Raw genomic sequence first — 15,676 nt, forward strand, 5'->3', positions numbered from 1 at the left:
TATATATATATATATATATATATATATATATATATATTTTATTTTTCCCCCAAACAAAAGTATAAGAAAGATATAAGAGGAAGAACATCATCCATTTTTTAATCCCAAATATACATGCAGGAGTGTAAAAACAAGAACTGATTATTTTTTTAAAAAATGTTTTGTGTGGTACTGAAGGAGGGTACAAATCCACTATTACTTGCTGTCTTGAATCTACACTTCACTGCAACCCTAATTCAGTAGTGAACGGAAACCACAAGAAAAAATAGAAAACTAAACACATTTATCAAAAAATAAGCACCCCGCCTCAGAAATGCTAAACATAGAGTAACCACAGGACCCAGCAATCGCTCCTATGTATAAACCCAAGCAAAATGAAACCACATGTCCCCTCCAAAACTTATACATGAATATTTACAGGAGGATTATTCATAATAACCAAAAATGAGTTAATGACCCAAGTCTCCACCAACTAATGAGTGAATAAACAAAATATGGCGTATCCATGCAATGTAATATTATTAAACCATAGAAAGGAATGAAGTACTACTGATAGATACTTCCATGAGGATGAACCCTGAAAACACTATGTTAAAGAAAAGAAGCCAATCACAAAGACCATATTGTACTATATGGTTACATTTATGTGAAACCTTCAGGACAGGGAAATTTGTGGAGAAAGAAAGTAGGTTCACATGGTTGCTAGGAGCTACAGAAGACTGCTAGGGGGTATGGGATTTCATTTAGGGTGATGAAAATACTATAAAACTTTGATATAACCAGAAGAAAACATCAGACAAACCCAAACTAAGAGGTGTTCCACAAAAAAACTGATGTCACAATTTGAACCAAAACTATATCCTGTGATAAAACAGAAAGAGCAAATGTGGACTAACTCTATGCTCTCGGCTGAGTTACTTAGACTCCCTGGGTCTTGGATCCCTCCAAGTAAAACAGGAGCTCATGGAGATGTTATAAATCATAAAAAATTAAATATCCAATGAAATCTCTAGCACAAAGTAAACAGATGAATCAATTTTTATTTTCACTGTTTTTGCTGCATCTGCCAGGACGTTAGATAAAATCTAAGGCAAGACTTTAAAAGCCAAACGACTCACTTGGGCAACGTTGTCCATTACAGCAGTTACTAGTCATGTGTGGTTATTTAAATTTAAATCAATTAAAATTAAGAGTTCAGTTTCTCAGTCCCATAAGCCACATTTCACATGCTGAGTAATCACTAATGTATAGTGACTACAGTACTGGACAGAGCAGATCCAGAAAAATACCAAAAAATGAATTTCTATAGATCTAGAGCATTTCTACCATCACTTAACTAAAGACCTAAAGATACACAAATGAACTATCATGTTAAACTTTACATCTAGCTTTGAACTTTTACATGGAACTTAAGAAACTGCTAGCACAGGGGCACCTGGGTGGCTCAGTTGGTGAAGCATCTGCCTTCAAATCAGGTCATGATCCCAGGGTCCCAGGATTGAGCCCCGCATCAGGCTCCAGTAGGGAGTCTGCTTCTCCCTCTCCCTCTGCCACTCCCCTTGCTTGTGCTCTCTCTCTCTGTGTGTCAAATGAATGGATAAAATGAAAGAAAGGAAGGAACGAACGAACGAACAAACTGCTAGCAATAACAAAAGTTCTGTCATGACAGTAGTAAGATGGAGGGAAAAATCAAGTCACTGGAAAATCTGCCAAATATGTCTCAAACAAGAAGAACAAAACCCAATCAAACTGCAACCAAAGTCCTTACTCCAGTGAACAATCCAGGCTGTCAAATGAGCCCATCCAAAGCGTAGAAGTATGAGGGTTTACTACTATAGAAAGAAAGAGAGAAGGCATTCAGTAAATGAGCAACAGTGATCTTTGTAATCCACCAAATGTCTGTGACATCAATTTCTCCTCCATAAATTATTTTTTGGAAAATATCTTTCTCCGCAGCTATTTCCAATTCCCACGTTATCTGTTGATGTCAACACAGGAGGCTTACATTTAAATCTCCAAGAGCAATGAAATGTTGTGTGATATTTTTGCCATTAATTTCCTATGAAACCAAAACAAATATTTTATAAATATAAACCATCTTCTTGGTTATGATTTTTATTAATAATTGTAGGAAATTAGGGGCACCTGGGTGGCTCAGTGGGTTAAACCTCTGCCTTTGGCTCAGGTCATGATCTCAGGGTCCTGGGATCGAGCCCTACATCGGGCTCTCTGCTCAGCGGGGAGCCTGCTTCCCCTTCTCTCTCTGCCTGCTGCTCTGCCTACTTCTGATCTCTCTCTGTCAAATAAATAAGATCTTTAAAAAATATATAATAATAATAATAATAATAATCATTGTAGGAAATTAGAAAGCCATTCCTTAATGTTTCTCACTTTTATTATCACACCGGATGCTTTGAACTTCATGCAGAATGTTGCAGGCTGGAACGGTTCCATGAAACAGGAAAAACCGGATCAAAAAGCTTAGCCTAAGTGCTCCTCAGAAACATGAAGGAGAAGCACCTGTCCACTTTCATTTAAGTTAAGAAAGATTCTGGGCCACTGTGTGTGCTGTCTTTAGGTTCGGATACAAAATGTCCAAATCTATGATGGAATATTGAATAATAATTAAAATATCCCTCACTGGAACTCAAATGCTTTCACATACAAGATACATTACCTCCACGAGGGAGCTAAATGGAGCCCTCAAAAGAAAAGGGCGAGCATTTGGCTTTAAAGTGAGTGCACTCTGTCCGCCTTATTCCAGCTGGAATAGAGCTAGTAATTATGCCTGCAAGTTGCAAGGCACTTTCCCCTGGGAAGCTTTAAGTGCTTTAAAAACATGGGCTAATCCACCTTTATAATATCCCCAGGCAGCAGAGACAGGCTTGGTACTCCCTAAAACACAAAAAAGTTGAAATGATTTTCTTGAAGTTACACCACTCAGGAGTTTCGAGATGGGAATTTATATATTCTGGCTCAGCAACCACGTACACTGAACCAGTAGATTTAAACAGACCACTAGAAACCCTGAGGGGGTTTCAGCATGAGTGAAAGCCTCAGAAGAAAGGCTGGCAGATTCCCAAGATGTGGGACCCCTTGGCACAATTATTAGTGGCCACAGGAAGTCCTGAAAGAATGGCTCTTTGCTTACTCAAGAGCAAGGAAGAGCCACATTAACATCCCAAAGATGTGTCCATACGCGAGATATGCATTTGTAATGTGTTTACTTCCCTCAATTTGAAATCAAAGTCCCTGAGTAAATTGTTCATATAAAATCACAAAACAGTTAAGTATTTTCTACTTGATTTAGTAGATCGGGTATTCAGTTTGTATTTCAACTCTAATTCTCAGGTTCTCCATAAAACTACGTGATTAATTAGGTGATTAATTCAGCCTCGGTGTGTCTGGCAACAAAGCCAGTATCTGCCCTTGGCTCTGACTAATTCAAAGAAACCCCTTTTCAGGGTTAGAGACCGGACTTCACATCAGAGAACGGGTAGCTTACTCGAGAAATACTTCCTTTTCCTGTATTGTCTTTTGATGCTATGTCCTCGCCTTATCAGCCGCACCACTGTAACAGGACGAGAACTGAACATGGACAGAGACAAAAATCGTATTTTTCCTACCTATGTACAAAAAACCTCCAAAACCTGATAGACCCTCCCAATCTCCACTTACCTCTTAAATACTGGGACCACCACTTCAAAACTTACGTCCACCCAAAAACCGGCACACAAATGTTTATTAGCAGCTTTATTCGTACTTGCCAACATCTGGAAGCAACCAAGATGTCCTTCAGCAAGTCAATGGTTAAACAAACCATGGTACATCCAGATGGTGGAATATTATACAGCAATAAAAAGAAATGAGCTATCAAGGCCACAAAAATACAAGAAGAAACCTTAAATGCATATTGCTAAATAAAAGCAGCTGATCTGAAAAGACTACATACTGGATGACTCAACCTCATTTAAGATTCTAGAAAAGGCAAACTTATGGAGATGGTAAAAAGATCAATAGTTGGCATTCAGGGGAAGGGGCGAGGGGATGAACAGGTAAACCACAGAGGACTTTTTAAGGCAACAAAACTACTCTGCTTGATGCTGTAACAGTGGATACGTATCATTATACATTTGTCAAAACCCACAGAGTGGACAACACAGTGAACCCTAATGTAAACTACAGACTTCAGTTAGTAATACTAAATTAATATTGGCTCATCAATTTTAACAAATGCACTACACTAATGAAAGATACTAATAACAGGGGAAACTGGGAGGGTGTGAGTTGATATGAGAACTAATTTGTTTGATTTTTCTGTATACCTGAAAGGAACAGTCTAGGAGTTTAAAACAAAAACAGCAACAACAACTGGTAGCCCTTCCAAAATTTCACAGGCATCTTAAATCCAGGGACACATGTAGAAAACTGTATTTGACTGACATCACTTACAGTGAGTTTACCTTTTTAGTGAATATAATGAGTTCTGAAAACCACACTTCTGGTTATTTACTTTTTTTAGAAAGACTCTACACCCTCCTTGATGCTGTTTTATTAATAAAGATTAGCTTTTCAAGCTTCTGTGGACAAAGCTAATGTACAAATAGAAAGAATAAGTGACGGATCTGTGAATTGCCAACTACATTTCAGAGTAATCCAACCATTTCACGTGCCAGACTCTCTCTTCAGTCACCTGGCTTCTTGAGTACATTTCATTGGTTATGATTAGTCAAATTTTAACCTATACTCTATTCCCTGAGAGCAGAGACCATGTCTTAGCTATTCCTTATCCTCTCTGCAGAAGAGACTGTGGGGATGGAAGGAAGGAAGGAATGCCTTACAGGTATTTCCTCCCATCAGTCTCAACAGGAAACACAAGATACACTCAAACTAGGTATAATACATTCAAATTGAGTTTCATCAAGAAATAACTTTCAAAATCAGGGACAGGAGGCACCTCGGTGGCTGGGTGGGTTAAGCATCTGCCTTTGGCTTAGGTCATGATCCCAGGGTCCTAGGATGGGGCCCCACATCAAGCTCCCTGTTCAGCAGAGAACCTGCTTCTCCCTCTCCCCCGACCCCTCGCTGTGGGCCGTCTCACATACGTGCTCTCTCATGTGCGTGCACTTGTTCTAATAAATAATTTTTTTAAAGTAAAATAAAGTTGGGTAGGATTAGTGCTACTGAAGGGATAATCCTTACCCCCTCTGTGCTAGATGGGTCAAGGGGTGAGCTGATATCTGGAATTTAGAGAGAAAGACAGAGGAGACCATGGGTGGACTGGAGGAGGCAGGGAGTGCTATGGAGCCAACAGGCCAAGACTTAGTAGAGAAGAGCTGGAGGACCAAACACCCCGAATCACTCTCTATCTACCCTCAGATCTCCAGTGTTCTCCCACTGGGTCTCTCCAGTGGTCAGATCTGTCTGGAAACCCCAAAGCACAAGGGTGTTCACTGGTATAATACACACAGGTCAGCCACCCAGGGCACAAAGCGGTCTGGAGAAGAATAGAGAAGGGACCCAGGGAGTAAACAAAGCATACCTGGCACATCCCAGAACACACGCACACAAGCATGACACAAGCGCACACAACCTTCCCCTCTACTCACTGGAGTCTTTAGACTCACACTCTGTAGGTGTGCAGCCTCAGACCTCTGAGCCTCAGATTCACCACTTGCGAAAGAAGACTCAGTAGAGGAACTGCCTAAGAGTGGTAAGGATTAAATGAGACAACATAAAATGCTCAGTGCCTTCACACTGGAAGCATCACAGAGTAATGATGCCTAACTGCACGCACTTAAGCACAGTTTCTATCACAACATCTCACGCTTGTTTTGTCCCATAGTCATTCAGCATATGTGTTCTATGTCCCCAGGTACATAGGATAGTCTTTGAAGACAGGCCAGAGATGGGTCATTTTACTCCTTTGCTGTCCCCCAATGTGCCTACTTGATAAAGCACTGTGTAAACAGGGCAGCAAGATAAATATTTACTAAAATTCAAAAACGACAAAACCCTACAAAACCCCTCTACTAAATGTTTAATGAATTTATTCACCTGCAGAACAGAAGTATCGCTAATGAAATGAGTAGCTGTTTTCCTCTGGTCTAGAAAATGCTCACTTTTTTCATATGTTAATATAATTATACTTCCTCATGCAAAAAAAAAAAAAAAATCTCCTTATATAAAATTCAAGTAATTCAGCAACTGCTTCAAATTTTAATATGTACAAACTATAAAGCATTCCCACTGGGAATAATAAGAAAAAGAGAAAACTGGAGTTGAGAGAAGGGAAAGAAAGCAGATGGCAGAGCGGGAGTCTTCAGAAAGAGGGAAAATAAATGCAGGTCCCTAGCTGCCCACTAGTAGGCAGTATCTAGGACCACAGAGCCTCAAAACACAGGTGCTCAGAAGACCAGGTAGAGTAAAGGAGAGAGGATATACACTCCCTTGTTCTGGGAAATGAATGAATAAAAGTACTGGTTTTAAGTAGACTGAAGGAAACTACTCAAGCATCTCAGATAACTTGCACCTCTAAGACCACTATGGAAACAAGGAAGTAGGCATCCTGAAGGCTTATTCATAGGTACAAATTCATAAAATGAAGTCAACAACTATGAACACTAAAAATCAGAAAAGCACCGGGGCACCTGGGTGGCTCAGTGGGTTAAGCCTCTGCCTTCGGCTCAGGTCATGATCCCAAAGTCCTGGAATCGAGTCCCGCATCGGGCTCTCTGCTCGGCAGGGAGCCTGCTTCCTCCTCCCCTCCCCCTGCCTACTTGTGATCTTGCTCTGTCAAATAAATAACTAAAATCTTTTAAAAAAAAAAAAAAAAAACCACAGAAAAGCACCAAACATTCGGACAAAGAACAGAAGAAGAACAGTGGCCTCTATCTATGACCCTGCAAGAAACAAAACTTAACCGTGAACAGGTCATAGTAATTAAGAGGGATGATGAGTCCAGAAACTTGAGGAACTTTTAGTCAGTGGGAATGCAAAAATCTGAGACATTTGGTATTTTAAACGGCAAAGGTTTAACAGAAGAAAACTATTACACAAGTGTTGGGAGACTGGAAGAATCAAATGTAAACACAGAGATAACCTCAATATTAGTAACTGCTGGAAGTACCTACAACCTTGGGACTGAAGAAGTAGAAGAAGGAAAGATGTGGAGTTACCAGAACCCATGTGCCCCAAGAAGGGGCTGGTAAGAGAGTGCAAGGAGGGTGGAGGGAACAGGACACACAACAGCATGACTGACCCTCAGACCTGGGTTAATAAGGGCCATGGCAAAGCTGATGTCAAAAATTCTGAAAGAAACTATAGACTTGAGCTATAGCTGGCCATAGGAGAAAGGCTGACAGGAGCTGAAAACAGCAAAATCCTTCCTCTGCCTTCCTCCTCCATTTCAATCTTCCTACCAGTGTCTCCTACAGCCAGAAACCAACAGGAATCCAGCTGGCAAGGGAATCTGGGAAGCCTTACAAAACAAAGTAGGAGATGGTGGGCTTGAAGCTGAAAACACAAATAAATAGCCAGCACAGTTTGATATCTGTATTTTCCCTATTCCGTTTTAAGTTCCTTGACTGAGAACTCCCTGGTATGAGTTTTTCCAAGAACCTAACCCTGATTTTTGAGAATTAGTTAATGTCATGAAGGTTTTTTGACTAAAAATAAGTTGGAATATTTCACTAGAACTCTTTTCCTCTGCCAGGATTATAAATGTATTTCCTATTTATTTGGGCCAGACTTTTCATAAAGTGCATACAGAAATACTTTTACAATGGAGAACACTGCCCAAATACAACAATTTCTTCCAAAAAGAAAAATTCTTCATAGATTCCTAGCATGTCTAAAATCTCTTTAAATATCTCTTAATTCTCTGATACAACGACAGTTGGGGCCTCTGAGAGAAGTGGCTGTATTTATTTTGTTCTGCAGGTAAGAGAGACGTGAATCTTTGGGGGTCAGAGGGTAGCTGCTCTCCAAGAAAGCCCCCAGTGATCCCTGCCTCCAAGTATTCACACTCTTGTGTTATCCCCTCCCATGCTGAACAGAGCCGATCTGTACACCCAACAGGATATTGCAAAAATGACCGTGAATGACTTCTGAGGTCATAAACGACGCTACAGCTTCCATCTTGCTTTCTCTTCCATTACTCATTCTGGAAGAAGCCAATGGCCTGAATCTGGAAACAACCTCTCTAGCTCTACAGAGATGTTCCTGCGGTAAGGAGTAGAGGCATTCTGCCAACAACCACGTGAGGGAGACACGGTGCAAGCACACCCTTTGGGCCAGTCAGGCCCTCAGAGGACCACAGCTCCAGCCAACATCTTGACTACAAGCTCCAACACACCCACAGCCAGAACCACCCAGCTAGGTTGCTCCCAAATTCCTGACCAACAGAAACTCTAATTTACTCTAATTAAACCTTAATTAACTCTAAATAAACATCTGACAGATGTTTATTATTGTTTTAAGGCATATGTTTACAGATAACTTATATTCAGTGATAATACACATACCCTCAAAAGCCCTCCCTGGTTATATTCTCTCATTCCTTAGTCAAATGGACAAGACTCACTTAACATACATCGCTCCTGGTCCCCTGATTGGGCCTGAAGGAATCTTCTAACCTCATTAATGCGGTTTATTTAAAGAGTCCAGCTGCTCCCACCCTCTCTATTCCACTACTCTTCTAACATATCTTGAATTTTCTGTCAAACAAAGCCAGCAGAGGAATTAGATGCCCATGAGGTTTTAAGCCCCCTTAATACTGGAAGCATTCAAGCAGATGATCAAAGATTACAAAAAATTTTTTATACTCATGGGAGGTCGAACTACATGACCTCCAAGGTTTCCAGTAACACGGAGAAGGTTGTAAGACAAAGTCTCTCGGTGTCCCCCTGCTAAACTGTGCAGTAATCACCAAGGATAACTAAGTACTGAAAGCCGGGAGTTCACAGGACAAAGAAAAAGAGAGAGAGAGAGAATTAAAATAGCTTATAAACTTATGATGCTCAGCCCAACTAATAATTAAAGTAATGCAAATTTAAAACAACTAGTAAAGCACTAATTTTCATGGGCCAGGCTGGAAAAATCTGCAAGTTTCAGGAAACACATCAGGGTAAAGGGTGGAAACACAGGTATTACGGTTGTTGAGTGTGGATCCGTGCACACTCTTGAAAGGTAACTTGGCAATATATGTTAAACCTTCAACTATACAGAGCCTACATGACTCAGCACTTGCATTTGTGAACCAAACTACCCCGTTACCTCTGTTTGTCAGGATAAAATTCTATAAATGACCTAAATGTTCATCAACTTTAAAAATGGGTAAATAGGGGCACCTGGGTGGCTCAGTGGGTTAAAGCCTCTGCTTTGGGCTCAGGTCATGGTCCCAGGGTCCTGGAATCGAGCCCCGCATTGGGCTCTCTGCTCAGCGGGAGCCTGCTTCCCTCTCTCTCTATCTGCCTCTCTGCCTACTTGTGATCTCTGTCTGTCAAATAAATAAATAAAAATCTTTAAAAAAAAAAATGGGTAAATAAACTGTAATGCAATAATGCAATGAATAGCACGCCACCTATAAACAAAATGAGTTGGAGCTATGTATGAGCTAACACGAAACACCACCAAAAGATACTGTTGGGAAGAAAAACAAGATATGCCCAGTAGGATAAAAAGGAAGGAGGGCAGATAAGCCTAGAAAGTGTCAGAAAGGAATTTTAAAAAATGCTGTTCATAGTTGTCTCTGGGGAGGAGTCCTAGGAACTTGGGAAGAGAAAAACATTTTACTGACTGCTCTTTTGTACTGCATGAATGTATTTCTAATTGTTTTTTAAGATTTTATTTATTTATTTGACAGACAGAGATCATACAAGTAGGCAGAGAGGCAGGCAGAGGCAGGGGGAAAGCAGGCTCCCTGCTGAGCAAAGAGCCTGATGCGGGTCCCAGGACCCTGGGACCGTGATCTGAGCTGAAGGCATAGGCTTTAACCCACTGAGCCACCCAGACACCCCTGTATTTCTAATTTTTAAGTAAGGGGAAGAGCTTAACATGATAGAAGAACAGAAAAGAAAAAAAAAGAGGTTTAAGTTATAGTTATTTTTCAACTAATTTTATAACGTAGTCCAACACAGCCAGGGTCTGCCTTTGGTCTTAAGGCACTCCCATGTACATTCAACCGTTAAAAATCATCTCCAGGAGGACAAAGGTCCTTCACACTGTCAGTGTGCCTCCCACTAATTAGGGGGATGAAAGCTCTTCTGCCATCTTAATGCAAACCACTAACTCAAGGATTAGGGGCATCCACAAGATGAACATCTCCCGCTCTGAGCTTTGCGACTCATGAACTGTGAGAGAATTGCCTTTCTTTGAATGCTCAGGCAAAGAGTGGCAAGGTTAAAGAAATAAAGAGAAGTCAGCATTCATCTCACTTAAACTGGTGGGAGTCATCAGAGCACACAACTGCTGTCAAAAAGCAGGCTGCTCCTGCCCACTGCCTCCGCCCATAAATGTCAGATGCGATTTTCTTCTCCAGTGACCGAACCCTTTCTGAGACTAAGTAACCACTTCCCAGATCAGTGATCTGCTTGAAAGAAGTCTAGTAAGTAGCTGTTAATTATTCTCAGTGTGTGTGACACAGAGGGAAATTGATGTAGGACAACATGCTTCTAAAAAGAACATCCTTTGTCTTTTTGGGCCGATATGTTAAAGATGAGAACTTTATGTCTTCAAATGGGCTTGTGTTTGCTAACAGGTGAGGGCACTTTTGTTAATCTACCTAAACTACAGCTATCCAAAAACATTTAAGTGATAAATACGTATTATGACCTATTTAAGAAGGAAGAAAATACCCAGAATTTTCCCAATAGATTATTGCAGCAATACTTTCATGAGACTAGATAGAAAACCCCTAAACAATCTTGCCAACACTTCCACCCAGATGTTTGGATTCTTTCTCAGTTCATACCTGGCAAATGTCTAAAATTTTAAAGCTCCTATTGAGTCACAGGAAAATAAAGAGGCGGTGGGGGGGGGGGGCAGGCAGACTGTAGAATGAGTCTTCAGACTAACCAGTCTTTTTTGGAGACTTTAAATCATCTTAAGGTTGTTGAAAAGGGAAATAGTTCTTTTAATAATTAGATATAAGCTTTATTTATAGACTGATACACTGTAAAAAGTAAGGGCCCAAAACTGAGTTTCCATAGTCAAAACACTAGTACCTGAAAAAAGTAAGGACTTACTTGTCAAGAAAAAAAGGCCAAGTGCCCAAAGTAATAATGTGTAGAAAACCTTCCAACTATAACAATTTGTAGGGATATATATAAACATGTTGAAAAGGACACATGTAACCTCTAATCTCCACAACTGTGTACAATGTAAATTTCATGAGCTTGGGACCTTCATTCTTTCCTATAAAATGCCTGCCACATGACAGGTACTCACTAAAATCAAAGGAGCTAATTTTTATAAAGGCATCTACTTTCTCTTCTTAAAGGTAAGATGTCTAAAGTTCCTAACTATCTACCTTGAGTTTTAGGCCTAATCTTTATGCAGAAATAAAAGTTAAATTAAACTGAATGTTTTGAAGTAACATGAACATAATCTCATTACATTTTTTAAAATATTTATTTATTTATTTATTTGAGGGGCAGAGAGAGTGCAGGAGAGAGGGGCAGAGGGAGAAAGAATCTTAAGCAGACTTTGGCCTGAGCATACAGCCTCATAAAACCACAACCTGAGCAGAAATGAAGAGTCAGACCCCAAATCAACTAATCTCATTTCATTTTTTAATCCAATAAATTATAATAAGTATCCATCCATGTTCACTGAACGTTTGAGCACATCATAAATTAAACTGGCCTTTGGTGGTCAGTGATGACCACTCCGAGCTGCATGCCCAAGTGGGTGTCCAAGAGATGTTGCTTCACAGCAAATCACTGGGGATGCCCCTGGGAAGTGATGTGAGAAACAGGAGGGTAAATTTAAACAAGCTTCTTTACTTAAGTATTTCCGAAACTTGAGTATTAAATGTGCATCTGCCAAGAAAAGGATGTAAGTTTCCCAAGCTTCTTTGAGCAGGAAACACTCTGTAATCTGCACGTGTAGTTATTGTTGGGTCTTTTCCCCCCCGCTCACTTCATAAATGAACTACATGGAGCTATTTCCTGAAATTGGACATAAGCTAAACAGGGATCTATAGATTCCCTTCCCAGCACTGAGACTTGAAACAAGTCACTTAATAATCATCAGATTCCTCACCCATAAAACGGAGATAAAGATATGACTTAACTCATACTTTGCTGAAAAGAAATCCAAAATTAATACATATCAAGCAGTCAATGATTGTCTTCATTATTATCATTACACCTGTCTTAGACCGCTTGGGCTGCTATAACAAAATACCATAAACTGGGTGACTTAAACGACAGTTCTGAAAGATGGAAAGTCCAAGACTATATAGTCTGGCAAGATTCAGTTTCTAGTGAAGGAGGGGAGGAATCCCTTCCTGGCTTCCAGATGACCACCACCTTCTCACTGTGTCCTCATAATGGAGGGAGAGAGGGAGAGATGGAAAGCTGTCCAGTGTCCCTTCCAATAATAACACTAATAACCCTATCAGATCAGAGCCTCCCTTTTGCCTCATTTAACTTTAACTACTTCCATTAAGGCCCCATCTCCAAATACAGTCACATTGCAGGTTAAGGCTTCAGCACAGGAGTTCTGGGGGAATATAATTTAGTCATAATTCAAGTCCCCTCCCCTTGATTTCTATTCTTTCCCTTCCTAGTATCTACTATAATCCTGAAAGAATAAAAAACTCAGGCTGTTGAGAAGTGAACAAGTTTGTCCCTTCACTGCCACCAAAGACCCCTACAGCATTGTGCTGCCAGTTTGCTCTTTGGGTCACATAATTAAGCCACTCTACCTTGAGAAGATGGGCAAGAAAAGGGAAAATGGTCTCGTGGCTTCCTGACTCCACCGGCATAATAGTATCAGGCTGTATTATGGTAAGGAGTCAGACCAAAAAAAAAAAGGGCTTGGGTGGGGGAAATACAGTTCCATATACATTTCACAACTCTTCTCATCACATAGTGGAAAACCACTTTCAGAAACAAGACTGTGCTACTACTGCATCAGCCAAATCTACAATTTTATGAATTAAGAAATTTCTATATGTACACATCAAAACAAGTAATTACAATCCTATTGACGAGAATGTGAAAGATGAAAAGTAACTAAAATAAAAGTCAAAGAACAGACTAGAATAAAATATCTGCCTTAAACATGACAAAGATTAACATATTAATATTTGATGGGATATAAAGAGTGGAAGCATATTAAAATCAACAGCAACTGCGTGCACTAGTGAATCAACAGGAATCCCAAGGGAGCCAGAGAGAACCTCTGGGGACTCCTTGCCCACTCCACTCATCTCTCCTCCAGGCAAAGGCTGGTTCATCTTCCAAGCTGCACACATATATCACCTTGCCTCCTACCCTGGTGCATCCCCCAAATTCCTCCAAGAAGCACTTTTTGTATACTTTGAATAAAGCCCTCATTTTACCTACTGTAATTACTTCCCCATGAGATGCAAAATTTTTTTGAATGCACAGGCTAAACAAGTCTTTCTCATCTTTCTATCTCCAGTAGCTGGCACAAGGCCTGACAGAGAGTGGGTATTCAGGAAGTGCTCACTGAATAAATAAATTGCTCATCATTCATGAGCTAATAATGCAAAACAAACACAGGTTTCAAAACAACTGAGTCAAGGAAATACAATGTAAAGCAACTTTTACTACACTAGGGAACATTATAAATTTAACACAAGAGTAAAATTTCATTTTAAATGACAAAATTTACTTCAACCCTGCAGAAAAGTAGCACGGCAATACCTATTAAAAATCTCAGCAAGCTGTTCATTCCTGAGAGTCAGCTAGGATTGTTGACAGAGGAAGCAGCAAAAAAATAAAAATAAAAATAAAAAATAAAAGTAACTAAAGTGTCACAGAAATTTTCATTAATTAAACAAACAAAATATGGGGCATCTGGGTCACTCAGAGCGTTAAGCCTCTGCCTTCAGCTCAGGTCATGGTCCCAGGGTCCTGGGATCGAGTCCCACATCAGGCTCTCTGCTCAATGGGAGCCTGCTTCTTTCTCTCCCTCTTGCCTGTCATTTCCTCTATGCTCTATCTCTGGCACATAAATAAATAAAATCTTAAAAAAAAAATAAGAAAGTCTTTATATAGGAGGAGAAGGAGCAAAGTAGTATGCATCAACTCAATAAAATATTACATAACCAAAAAACTGAAACTTAAAACGGCAGAAATAGTCTACAGTACTTTTTAAATTTTTTTGTAAAGATTTTATTTATTTATTTGACAGAGATCACAAGTAAGCAGAGAGGCAGGCGCAGAGAGAGGGGGAAGCAGGCTCCCCGCTGAGCAGAGAACCCAATGTGGGGCTCGATCCCAGGACCCTGAAATCATGACCTAAGCCAAAGGCAGAGTCTAAACCCACTGAGCCACCCAGGAGCCCCATACTTTTTTAATTTTTAAGGTCATGTCTGGAACACTTCATCATAAGTTTATTTAAAGAAGGGCACCTGGGTGGCTAAGTCAGTTAAGCATCTGCCTTCAGCTCAGGTCATGATCCCAGGGTCCTGGGATCAAGTCTCGGAGCCTTGCGTTGGGCTCCCTGCTCTGCAGGAGCCTGCTTCTCCCTCCCTCTCTGCCTACCACCCTGTGCGCTCTCTCTCTCTCTCTCTGTCAAATAAGTAAATAAAATCTTAAAAAAAAAAAAAAATCAGGATGCAAAGTATGTCATTCCTGGCATATTGCCAACACTGACCTTTTAAAAATAAAATGATTATGTATTTCTTTAATTCTACTGAGGTATAATTCACATCCATACAATTTACCCATTTAAAGTATATAATTCCATGGCTTTTAGTATATTCACAAAGTTGTGGAAATACCAACACAATCACTTTTGAGTATTTTCGTGACCACAGAAACAAAGTCCACACTTCTTAGCTGTCAATCTCCAATCCTCTCATGGCCCTCCCACCCAGCCACTAGCAACCATCAATCTACCTCCTGTCTCCAAATAGTCACCTATTTTGGCACCCACCTATTTAAGTGAACTCATACAATATGTAGGCCTCTGTGACTGGCTTCTTAGCATAACGTTATCAAAGTTCATTCGTGTCATTCCAGCTACCAATGTTTCATCCCTTTTTATTAATTAATAATATTCTACTATATAGATATACCACATTTTGATTATCCATTTACCAAACATTTGAATTGTTCTCATTTGGGGGCTATTACAAATAATGCTGCTCTGAACATTTGTATAGAAGTTTCTGTGTAGACATGTTTTTATTTCTCTTGAGTATATACCTAGAAGTAGAGTTACTGGATCACATCATAACTCTATGTTTATGAGACACTACAGACTGTTTTCCTAAGCTGCTGAACCACACAAATCCTCACCTACACTTGTCATCGTCTGTCTTTTTTATTCTAGTCATCCTAGTGTATGTGAAGTAGTATTTTACTGTGTTTTTTTTTTTAAGGTTTTATTTATTTATTTGACAGAGATCACAAGTAGGCAGAGGAGCAGGCAGAAAGCTGAGCAGAGAGCCCGATGCAGGGCTCGATCCCAGGAC

At 40.1% G+C, this 15,676-nt stretch overlaps 1 protein-coding gene across 2 annotated transcripts in view; it reads right to left on the reverse strand.

Moving 5' to 3' along the window:
• CDK14 (cyclin dependent kinase 14) overlaps positions 1–15,676 on the reverse strand; it is a 575,395-nt gene that overhangs the window by 524,501 nt on the left and 35,218 nt on the right. The gene's annotated exons all lie outside the window — the stretch shown is intronic.

This window comes from Mustela nigripes, chromosome 4 (genome assembly GCF_022355385.1).
Source record: "Mustela nigripes isolate SB6536 chromosome 4, MUSNIG.SB6536, whole genome shotgun sequence".
Lineage (NCBI taxonomy): Eukaryota > Metazoa > Chordata > Mammalia > Carnivora > Mustelidae > Mustela > Mustela nigripes.